Source organism: Nanorana parkeri, unplaced genomic scaffold (genome assembly GCF_000935625.1).
Source record: "Nanorana parkeri isolate BGI_ZX_2015 unplaced genomic scaffold, ASM93562v1 scaffold1, whole genome shotgun sequence".
Taxonomy (NCBI): Eukaryota; Metazoa; Chordata; class Amphibia; order Anura; family Dicroglossidae; genus Nanorana; species Nanorana parkeri.
In genome coordinates, this window is record NW_017306269.1 from 8,529,795 (window position 1) to 8,542,259 (window position 12,465).

Below are 12,465 nucleotides of genomic sequence, written 5' to 3' on the forward strand. Positions count from 1 at the left end.
TTTAAATTTGATTGATTTGTTGATAACAGTTTTAAACGTGCGCACAAATACACGGCCCCTTCGCTCGTTCCACAAATCAGGGATTTAGCCTCAGATAACAAATTAAGGTCCATTAGTATTGTCACTGCTTACGTACTGCAGCTTAACCCGACTGAAATGTAGATGCTCACGATGGGGATACGTTAACCAGCTTCTCGCTAAGCATCATTAACTGACAGTATCCATGTACTAGCAGATGGGCCTAAAATAGGAAATCCAATAAAGGTTTGTAATGTTGTTATTACCAGGACAACTGTACTGTGGCAAAGGGTGGAACAAGATGTGACAATAAACTCATTGTGGGCTTATGTGTCATGACGTGGGCCACTCTAGTCATTTTACAGGAGAGTCAAATGTGACAACTGGACTAACAACGTCTCTTGTAAAGTTAGCAATGCACAAGAGAGCTTTATTATTACAACTGAGAAGATCTTTTCTTCAGCTGTGCAATTATATGGTCCAGGTCGGCTTAGGCGCTTGATACATATTTTAAAAAAAGTCTTACATTTCTTTAAAAAAAAAATATAAAACATCTACAATTGCTACACTTAATTATAATATTAAAAATTTACTTTTTTATTTTAATCTGTGTTTTTCTAAAACTGCTAAAACATTGCTGCTTCCTCGTAACCAGTGTTTGAAATCTCATTCCCTGGTTGTACGATTAGCTCACTGGTTTTCCCAGAAATCTACCCAGAAAACAAGAAAATGTCAGGCACCTCCGGTATTGTTTGATGCAACGAGCCAGTTCTTGTTTTTCATAACACAGGGACTGATTGAATAAGGTTATAGAAGGACAATTACCACACATAACAGTCTTCACAGAGCCATTCGTCCCATGGCTCAGTGAATGTTCACTCTGTGCAAATAGAGGCAAAAGCAAACATTCTTAGTACAGTTGTGTGAAAAAGTGTTGGCCCCCTTCCTGATTTTTCATTGTTTTGCACGTTGGTCACACTTTAATGTTTCAGATCATCAAACAAATTTAAATATTAGTCAAAGATAACACAAGTACACACAACATGCAGTTTTTAAAGTAAGGTTTTTATTATTAACTAGGCCTGAGAGAAATTGAAATAAACCAGAGTTAAGTTATGTTTTAGGGCCATGTGGGTTTGGATTTTGTTTTCCCTTAATAATAAAAACCTTCCTTTAAAAACTGCATGTTGTGTTTACTTGTGTTATCTTTGACTAATATTTAAATTTGTTTGATGATCTGAAACATTGAGGTGTGACAAACGTGCAAAACAATGAAAAATCAGGAAGGGGGCCAACACTTTTTCACACAACTGTATATTTCATTTTCAGGTCAAATGTAACATTTGGAAAATACTGCATTATGGCCACTATATAGCTATTTTTCATAATCCTATTCTCCTTAGATCCAGCTAGCAGGCATAATGTTACATTTAACCCGAAAAAAATATATACTAAGAACATTAATTTTTGTCTCAGGAGGAACGTTCACAGATAGTCGCAGGGCGAATGGCTCTACGAATTATTTGTAAATAGACCCCTAAGTATACTTTACCTATGAACCAGGGTACCTCTGTTCTACAACTGGATGAAACATTCTATGTTCTATACTATGCATGTAAATATTATTTATTTATTGTATTATGTGTGCACTGCTCTAGTAGTACATTGCAATAGTTGTAATAGATATACCGTGTTTCCCCGAAAATAAGACACTGTCTTATATTTTTCTTGCCCCTAAAAACTAAACTAGGTCTTATTTTCAGGGGGTGTCTTATTTATTTTTATTTTTTTTTAATGTGCAACAAAATGTACAAAATTCTAAAGTTATCTTGTATCACTCCGCCTGTCACAGTAACCGGCGCTATAGAGGAAGTATCGGATAATGCGGCTCTGCTCCCTCCGCCGCCGCCTTGCTTTCTACAGCGCCGGCTTCCTTTCCCATCAGGGACAGTGGTACCAGCGGTGCAGCAGTGGGGACATCAGACAGTGGACAGCGTGGTAAAGTACGGTACCATTTTCCGGTACACAATACAGTACAGTACCATTACATTAAGCAGTGCCTTCAGGGGGACAGCAGTTGGTGAAGTATGGTACTGGAGTGCTCCCTGGTACTGCGCTGGCCGGAAGGAGTCCCCTGTCATCCCCTTAATACAGTATGTCCCTGCAGGCGGATACCATCTCTCCTGCAAGTTCCCCCTCACATGCTACCACCAAGGTGCATGCACTGCACCAGATCTGGTGCTGCTTATTGTATACCAAGCTGCCCCGGATTTCATATAGCGCATGCGCAAAATCAGATGAGATCTCCCTGGAGGGCACTTGTGATGTAGCCTTTCCAGGGAACACCTGTGAGGCCAGGGCTACGTCACCAGTGGCTCAGGGTAACCAGGAAATAGAAAAATAAAATGTAAGTTTACCAAAAGTGTTTTGATTGTTAAAAAGACGCGTAGGCTTCATTCACGCTAGTTGTGAATATGCGTTTTGGAATTCTTGCGGCAGGAATCCCAAACATGCAATTTAGAAGCAGCCGCTGCGTTTAGGAGTCGATCACTATCCCTGGACGCACGGTAGATGTGTCCAAGGACAGTGATCTATTCCAAACCTTATGCAAATATTTCACATACGATCTGATGCTTGCAGATGCGCCCCCCATCACCCTCTGATCATTAACTTGAACGGGTGACAGAGGCCACTTTTAGAGAGCATATTTGGGATTGCTGCCACAGGAATTCTTAGCTCCTGCCATAGGAATCCAAAAATGCACATTCACAAGAAGTGTTAATGAAGCCTTATGATATTTATGGATGGGCATGCACCAATATATCTTTGTGTTTGGAGATTTGGTCTGATTTAACACTCTGATCACTGCCTGCATCAAAGGCAGCCTACACGTACCCACAAAGTATTTCCAGATTCACAAAAGGTCACATTGTTTATTGCTCTAATCAACTCCAGCTTGAATGAGGCTGCCCAGTCTGTAGAAGTCTGATCCTCCCTTTTAGATTGTAAGCCCTCACGGGCAGGGCCCTCCTTGCCGTCTTGTCTTGTGATTGTAATGTCTTCCTTATATTGTAAAGCGCTGCGCAAACTGTTGGCGCTATATAAATCCTGTATAATAATAATTGGCCATATTGTACAGATGGTCGCATGCATGTGCAGATGGGATCATGGTGTAATAGGATTCTCCATTGGAACCTGCAGAACCAGAGTGTGCTGTTGCATATTGGATGAGGAATTAGTTTGCTCTCCATAAATAATATGATTGTATCCAAACCAGGTCTAAAACTGCCTATCTGGGCCAATAGTGTATGAGCATCTTTATGATGACTTTGTGTTAATATCCTGCAACTTAACCAGGTGCTAGACTTCATTTTATTTGGAGGAGTGGGCCTTGGTCATTTCTTTCTCCCAGTTTCCAGTGTATTTGAAAACATGTATGGAGGAAACATGCAGGGTTTTTTTTTTACATGTGTTCAGAAAACTGTTGCAATGTGAGGCCCTGTGGACCCTTTGTTAATTTGTAAACCTAGATTCAACAGGGTCTCAACCTAGCTTTATATTGTAAACAGACAAACTGTCTGTTTGTTTTAACCACTTCAAGACCAGGTGTTTAGACCCCCTTCCAATTTGGTGGATTATCTACTAGATACAAGTGCTCCTGTCTTTCTCCCCACCCTATGTGGCGTGCTATTTTAGTGGCATTGGTGTTGGCTCACGCCCAGCTATGACTAAGGGCGCGTAATGCAGAAAACCGCCATAGGTTGCTTTTTGTACAGATGCGTGTGCAATAAAGTTTAATTCTCTTTGGAAGAACATCATGAGCTCGTTCTGTAGTTTTATAGGGTGACAACGCTCTGTCCTTGTCTCCCAATTGTGTTCCTGCAATGTTACTATGTAACACAGACTTCTGATAGAGACTACATGCAGTAGCTTCCAACACATAATGGAGGCATGATCCACTGATGTCACAGTCAGGAAAGCCGCCTGAGAAACACCATGCAGCCCCTCCCTTAAGTGCATGTAAACAGGAAGTGGATGCAAACAAGCTGCACAACAACGAGATCAACAGTACTCAGATGTAACAAAGGATGAAAATATAGGTGAAAAGAAGTATTTTATTTAAAAATTGTAATTTGTTTAGTATACAGAATGCTTCAGCAGACTAAATGTCATACAGTTCTGGGTTTCCATATCTTTTAAAGTTTTGTGAATTGAGGCCATGTTGTGAGCAGCAGGCCTGCTCCTTAACACTGTAACCATGGTGACACCTCTTCCTCCTCCTGGATAAACATCTCCCCCATAACCTCTCCTGGACTGTCTGTCTAGCCACGCCCTACGTCAGTTAGGAGAGACAGGCCGGGTAAGATGTTTTGGTTGAAGACGATGACGTCACCCTCCTCGCTTATTGGCTGACGATGATCTCATGTTACATCCGGGGTTCTCTGTTACCCCCTCCCCTCGGCAGTTTCGCATTGAGGAAAACAACATTCCCTTTGCGCTTCTCGACTCGCACTCCACGCTTGAAACCATCCCCTTTCCTCATTGGCTATCAGGCACGCCTATTACACTCGCTCAGCCAATAAAACCGCGAACGCGCAAGAACTCGGCGCCCTTCACGTCAAACAAGGCATGTTTCAACTCTGACAGCTGCGCCAGCCAATCACGTGCTGGCTTAGCTCAACAGCAAACCAATCAAGTAAAAGATGGCATTATTTTCTCCGTTCCTTCACGTCACCTCTCACCGGACGATTGTGTGCCTCCTCTGAGTACACTACTGTAAACTGCACGACTACAACCCCGGGCTTCTAATTAATGGGTTCACAAGCACCGCACGACCTCTCTCAGCGAGACGCCCTTTTTAGACGCCTCTGCGCACCGCCCCTTTTTCTCGCCACGACCGCCGCCGATTGGCCCTCGCCTGCTGTCAGAAAAGCCGCGCCGCGTGACGTCACCACGGCTACGCGACTTTCTCGGCTGGCCAACCAACCCAGGGGGCTGCGAGGTGCTTGTCGCGCTTGCGCAGCTCGCCTGAGGCGCCCGCGCATGCGCAGTCTTAAATACCGAGCGTCGACCCGAAGCTAGCGCCGAGACCGGAAGAGATGGGGAGAGTGGCTGTCTGGCGCATGTAAGCTGCTGTTGTAGCCTCCCTGAACAGTAGTGTGACGAGCAGAGAGGCCGGCAACGAGCGCTGGCTGTGTAGGGAGGAGGCCCGCTGGAACTTGTAGCGATAGGTAGGTGTCTTGACCCACTTGCCGCTTTCCCTCCCTCTCCTGACACCAGAGAGGTCATACACACACACCGGGCCGTCTCTGCCTGTCACATGCGCCCTCCTGGCCTTCCCATGGAGCTGGTGTACCTGGTATGGGGACCTCACAGTGAAGGTTGTGTGTGTGTGTTGCATCATGGCACGTTATGGATTCCTGCTTGTGACATTCAATTATGAATGGGAGGGCCGCTGCCACACATGTCATGTATTTACTAACTTTAATCCTTGTTTTTTGTCTGCTGAATTGTTGTCACAAAGACAAACGTATGACAGTTGGTGCACAGAACAATTTTTTTAATTTGCATTAGTTCCATTTTCAGGACATTGTTCCAGTGTTGTTCTCAGTAATGAGTCTCAAATAGAACAATTCTGTAATTAAAGCTGAAGGGGGGGGGGGGGGATACCCTTGTGGTTGGGCACTGCAAGGGTTAGAGGTGAACTCTTGGATAAGCAAATATTGTCTAAATTTTGGCTTTGTGTATTTATTTCATATCTGTGCACTAATCCAAAGTGAGAATTTTACAGGAGCTTCCTGTAATTCAGACTGTCCATTGCTGCCCTCTCTCCTTGTGCAGGGTGACTGGTCTTGCCTCCGCCCCCTCCTGTAGTTTTCTGCAGGCTGCCTTTGGTGGGTGGGGCCACAGTTCTTTTCTCTGTGCAGGCTATGTACTGCACAGTGATGATGTCACCACTACTTTTATAAGGTACTTTCTGGGTTTGCAAAAGTATTTGGTGAGCACCAGGTGCATTTACTTGCTATGTGGCTATGTAAATGGGAGGTTATTTTTTGTTTTATGTCTAGTGTACTAGGAAAAAGGACTTTTATTTATCGCCTCCGGCAGCTGGTGCTCAAATCTTTTCTTATTGATGGTCTTGGTTGTGGGTGGACCCTCTGTGTCCTCATGTACTTCTCGGCCTTTTGGCTAAGATCAAGTGTAGTATCTGTTCTTATCAGTTTTCGGGGAAGAAAGGCATCGATCCACCGGTACGTAGAGATGCTCGGTATTCCCTGATGTGATTGGTGGGTACTGGAGGGGCCTCCTTTCCTCCTGGGTTGATTCTGGTCCGGTTATGCCGGGCTTGTCCCCAGTTGTAGGCAGGAGGCTCTGAAGGTGCGAATGCCTCCTGAGAGAATGGATGCGAAGCTTGGTCTGGCTGGAGGGTTGGGGGCGGCAGAAACCTGTGGTGTTGTGCCCCCTGGGGATGGCGTCCCAGGGGTGCTCAGGTAGTCACTTGGGTGTGGGAACCCACATTGACTCACTTGATCACTTGGTCACACACCTAGCTTATGGCTAGTCCGGGGCAATTTTTTAACACCCGGCCCCTAAGGCCTGTCAGCGTTGTGCACTGGCACTTTAGTATTTATGCACGATTTGCAAGTTTTGGCTTTTTTTAAAGCTTTTTGACCCACAGATGCTGAAGGTGCAGGTTTCTTCGGGGCCTATTCCTGACGCTGGGAGGAGATTCTGTGCCTCTTACGGGGGTTCTCTGTCTCCTCCCACCCAGGAGGGGGGTTTCTCTTCGGGAGATCCCCCCTGCCTAGTACTGAGGGGGATCTGTTTCGGCAGGTCCCCGAAGGAAATGGTCCACCGGCCTTCGGGTTGGTGGGCCAACAGTCTCAACCCCTGTCAGGAGCCTTGCGCCCCGGGAAAGAAGGTCCCTTCTTTGGAAGGACCTTGCACCCTTGTGCACATTTTTGTGTGCTGTGATTTCACGGTTGCACTTTTTTTGTTCACGGGGAAGTTTTGATGCACGTCCACGGGCTAAAAAAATAATATCTCTGTGTCCTCATGTACAGTGCAGGGCTGTTGGTCCTCCATTGTACATGATGATGTCTGGGTGGTGGTGACTGCTGGCCTGGAGTTCCTTGGAAAAAAAGGTTGTGGTACCCAGTCTCATAGCATGAAGGGAGCCTTTTTGGCGTATAAGGCAAGTGGAAGTCCTTTTTTACAGGTGTCCTGGGTGTAGAATAGCATTTAACCCTTAGAATGCATTGAGAGCCGAACTGCAAGGGTATTTTTTTTTCTCTTTAAAGCAGACCATTTACCGTCTTTGACTAAAAATAACATCATCATGCAGCTCTGCATGCTGATATTAAATCATCTTGCATTAATTAGTTAAACATATTTTATTGTTTTTCCACTTCCTGGTCATATTAGGCATTAATGATGCAGCCTGTGCCCAAGCGTTGCATCTTCGGAGCATTGGTGGAAAATCTTGTCTGTAATCTCATGAGATCTATGAGGGGAAAGGCATTTTCCTCCCCTGAGATGTGCATGGTCACATGTGCCAGAGTTCCAGGAAGTAAAAGGGGATCTAGCAATCTGCCCTTAGTAAACATGACTACTGTCAGAAGACTGAGAAGGAAAAGAGAAATAAGATATGAAATGAATACAAAGCCTGCAATTATCTAGAAGTATGTGTTTGTAGATTGTCATTTCTAAAGTTGTGTGTTTTCATAGGCAAAGTTCTTCAACTTTTCCCGTGTGTGTTCCTTGCCAGTCCGTGGATTTTAACCACTTGAAGGCCAGGGTGTTTACACCCCCTTCCTGTCCCGGCCATTTTTCAGTATTCAGCGCTGCGGTACTTTGACTGACATTTATTCTGTCATGCAACGTTGTGCACTCTGGTGTTTGCTCAGTTACAACGCATTTGCACCGTTCAAAATAAGGGGGTGGGGGAATTAAAGTGTCACAAAATTACACTTCAACTCTGTGTAGCTCATTGTGGTGATGTGCGAAAAGTTGAAACACTGCAGCGCACCTCAACAGATTGTTCTGATATGAACAGGACGCATGGAAGCATATTTTTTTCCACTTTGTTCGCTGTCCAGTTTTTTCTGGCTATCTGTCTCCCCATGGGGAGGTTCACCCCCGATTTCCTATAGCCCAAAGAATAAAATTCAAAATATTAACAACCGTGTACAAAGCCATCCCGGTTATATCTCCAACCTCGTCTCAAAGTATCACCCTAACCGTCCCCTCCGCTCTTCACAAGACCTCCTGCTTTCCAGCTCCCTCATCAACTCTTCCCATGCTCGCCTCCAGGACTTCACTGAGTGTCTCCCATCCTATGGAACTCTCTACCCCAACCTGTCCCGTCTATCTCCCACACTGACTGCCTTTAGGCGATCCTTTAAGACTCCTCTCTTCAGGGAAGCCTATCCCACCTCAACCTAACCACTGAACTATCACTTTCTCAAACAATCATCCCTGCACAGCTACCTCCTCATGTATCACTAGCCCCTCCCTTTTAGATTGTAAGCCCTCACGGGCAGGGCCCCCCTTACCATCTTGTCTTGAATTGTATTGTGACTGTAATGTCTTCCTTATATTGTAAAGCGCTGCGCAAACTATTGGCGCTATATAAATCCTGTATAATAATAATAATTTGTGCTGATGACTATTGTCGCCAAGAAAGAAGGTAAGGGGGAAATCTAACATTTAAGTTGTTCCTAGAAGGTGAAGGTACAGTCTTAAAATTTGGACACCTTTTCCAGGGACAGCTGTCATATGGGGGCATCTCCACACTTTGGGAGATTTCCTCTAAGGACTTGTTCACACCTTGTCAGCTGAACTGTGTCGATATATGCAGGCTTACCACAAGGGTACAAGTACTTGGCAGCCCAGGATCTCGCACGCTAGCCCATACACACTGTCTGATGTGTTAATTGCACAACTCACCTACCGGTATTGCGGTGCGATTGAGCACATTGCGAGCAGGAGATGTGTTTGGGGTGCTATTCAAATGAATGGCAATGCATCCACTGCACTGTTAACCCACAGTAGGGGTGTTGCATGGTGTGATTAATGCCTTAGGTTGTCATGCCCCAACCTTCTGTTTTCTTTGGTCTCTCTTCTTTCCCTCTTTTCTATCTAGTCCCCTCTACCGTGGATTGACACAACTGTCGCACTTTAAACCTACAGAGTTCTTGCATGACTAACCTATCTGGAAAATGACAATAGGCTACTGATGCCAATAAATTTACGGATGCAAACAGCCCCTAGGCTCCAATAAGTGACCCCATATCAGGGCCACCTTAACCTACTTATCCTATTTCTTGGAATTTTGTGCCATGCACCATGTGTATGCTCTCTAACAGTTCGGCTGCTGCCTCGGCCTATTTAGCCATTGCGGTTCTCATTCTTTCCACCTTGTTAAAAATAAAATATAATCGGAAGTTAAAAACTCTCCTCCACTCTATCAAGTAATTAAAGGAGAACTATGAGGTGAGTGCTTTTCACTCACCACATTGTTCTAGCCGACCTATGGCAATGAGACTCACCGGTCGGCTCAGTACATCGGGGGTGAGCGAACACATACCGGCGTTCGCTCACCTCTCGATCCTGTCACGGCTCTCTGCTGTGACAGGGGAGGGGCTGGATTCCCCCCTCCCCGCTCCGATCGCCAGCGCTGATTGGCGTAACAGACAGGGGAGGGGGTGGGTACAGCTGGCTCTGCCTCTAGATAATTGGCTTAGTTTCTTAAAAGGGAAAGTAGACGTTTTCACAAAATGTGAAAATAACCGCATTCTTCCCAGCTCTCCCGTTCCCAGGTGTGATGCCCCTGCATGCTGGTATAGTGATTCATATACCAGAATTGAGGCCTGCAGTCTGTTACAATCATAATGCTGGCAAATGGCAGCTATCATTTGCTCAGCATGATTATTCCAGACTGCAGGGCTGTTGGTTCTAGTGTGTGGATCAATGCACTAGCTAGTGGGGGAGGTGGGAGGCTGCTGTTAATTTTTTTTCCTACTTTTTCTTCATTACGTTCACCGGGTGATCCTGCTAGTAGCATACTTCTTCTCCTAGGGCAGTGGTAGCGAACCTTGGCACTCCAGCTGTTTTGGAACTACAAGTCCCATGAGGCATTGCAAGGCTCTGACAGCCACAGGCATAACTCCCAGAGGCAGATGCATGTTGGGATTTGTAGATCTGTGATGGCTGACAACAGCTATTTAAAGGAGAACTATATGGTGAGGGATTTCCACTCATCCTCATAGTGCGAGCCGACCTGTGACAAAGAAGCTGTCAGAGGTCGGCTCTATCGATGGGGACGTGAGAAGAAACATGCAGCTGATCCTCTCATTTCCCGATCATCTCCCTTCAGTCACCTCTCCCCGCACGGATTCCCCCTCTCCGATCCTCCAGCGCTGAGTGGAGCAACGAAGGGGGAAGGGGCAGGCACAGCTGGCTCTGACTCTAGATAGGCAGAGCCAGCTGTCACTCATGCAGCTGGCTGGATCCAGAGAGTATTGTCGGGATCCGCCCCGACGGCGCGCTCAGAATATTGCGGGCAATAGCCTGCTACATACTGAGCTTTGGGTCACGGGAGGAGGTCAGTTTATGTCCTCCCGTGACCCTAAAGAGAACTATGGGGAAAAACACTTACCCCATAGTTCTCAAGTTCAATGCTCCCGGATTTTCCAAGTATACAGTTGTCACCCTAGGTGTCACTTGTGTTTTGGGCAGGAAACATCATCCCCCTTCATGTTAGTCACACAGGAGGTGTTTAGTTCACAGAATATATCTTTTGACAGCTGATAACACTGATAGTAAAGTTCCGTGCACAGAAAGTTAGACACTGGATTTCTGGCAAGATCAGGATTTTTTTTCTTTGTAGAAAATATACTTGGCTGGAAACATTAGAAAGCAAATGCAGCCAACACCTGTATGTACTTGTAAGTTGTGATGTATTTATATCCTATATAAATGTTTTTGTTCTTGGGTTTCCATATACTTTAACCCCTTCGTGACTGACGACGTACAGTGTACGTCGCCAGCATCGGGGCTGTTTAAACAGACTCCCGGCGACTTTTGCCGCCGGGACTCTGTTTAAACTTGTAGAGCCGACTGTCGGCTTTACAACAGAAGCGATCCTGGCGACTTACCTGTCGCCAGATCGCTTCTGCGTCCCGAAGAAGGGGCCGCAGTTAAAGTGTATCCAGGCAGCAATAAAAACTAAGTAATACAGTTGTGTTTAATCTTTAATGCAAGGCGTCTTGAACATACAACGAGCACAAATACCTGAATCTGTCTTTACATCGGTCTCTTGTTATCCCATCAGTACTCTAGGAGAGGGAGGGAGAGAGTTCAGGATTTAAGATGGCCATACACTAGTAGATTTTAGGTTGGAATTATTCATTTCTGCCATGAACCCTTGTTTGATTATAGCTAGATTTACCTCAAGTGTAGTGAAATGTCGATTTCGGAAATCATTCGTTAGCCATACTAACCAAGCAATTTTTGATGAACGACGGAAATTTCCGTTTGCCCATGTGCTGTGTTCTTCCTAAGCTTTTTTACTGGTACTCACCCAAATGCTCCGCTACTTCCCCCCCCCAATACTGGAACTTCGTTCAGGGGGAGATTTCCTCTGACCGGCAGTGCCGTGAGGGAAGATGGAGCGGCTTCCCGGCCAATCAGCATCGAGGCTCCCAAACCGCATGGAGCCAACTTCCCGGTCAATCAGGAACCCGGGTGGCGGGTAATGACCTGCCTCCTTCCTGTAATGACAAGTCGCCCAACTTTCTGATTGCTTGGGAAGTCGGCTCTATCCTAGCGGAAGTACCAGTGTCGGTACTCCTGTATCGGTGAGTGCCAACAGATAAATATCAGTACTCCATACCGAAAAACTAGTATTACTGCAGCCCTATCAAAAATGAAAATCGGTGTACCATCAGCTGTTCGATTTTTGTCGTTCGAAAGACCGTTTGTGTATGGTTTTCCAAACGAAAAACGATCCTTCATTTTCCAATTAGACTACAGGTGGGACGGTGACGCCAACTCTTACTGGGAAAACTGGTGTCATCCTGCTGGCTCTGCTGTCTTGCAGAGCTGTATGGATCAGTGGTGACAGGACAAAGTCTTTGATGAATAAGACTGGTCACATGTATGTTTTTAGGACAGTTGACACTAAAGCATTGCACTAAAGATATGCAATCTGTGTGTAGTGCACGCCATCACACAGCGCACTGTGCATTCTAGGTGTACTATACTAGCATGTTGTGGTGGTCAAAAAGCTCCAAAAACTCACCGCCCCATTCCAGCCTTGGCTGCAATGAGTTTACACACCGGGTGCAGGCTGTAGTGTGCATCTCACTTGCCCAAATCAATCTCTAAAAGATCACCCGCACAGAAACCAAGGTAAGTGTAATCCAAAATGTATTGAAATCCAAG

General features: G+C 45.6%; 1 protein-coding gene across 2 annotated transcripts in view; it reads left to right on the forward strand.

Moving 5' to 3' along the window:
• The first annotated feature begins 5,013 nt into the window (after positions 1-5,013).
• Positions 5,014-12,465, forward strand: part of PPM1B (protein phosphatase, Mg2+/Mn2+ dependent 1B) — a 51,634-nt gene continuing 44,182 nt past the window's right edge. The window contains exon 1 of one of the 2 annotated variants that reach the window (XM_018556515.1): positions 5,014-5,249. The gene's annotated coding sequence lies outside the window, so the exon portion shown is untranslated. The remainder of the gene's footprint in view (positions 5,250-12,465) is intronic. The other variant, XM_018556592.1, reaches the window with a different exon arrangement.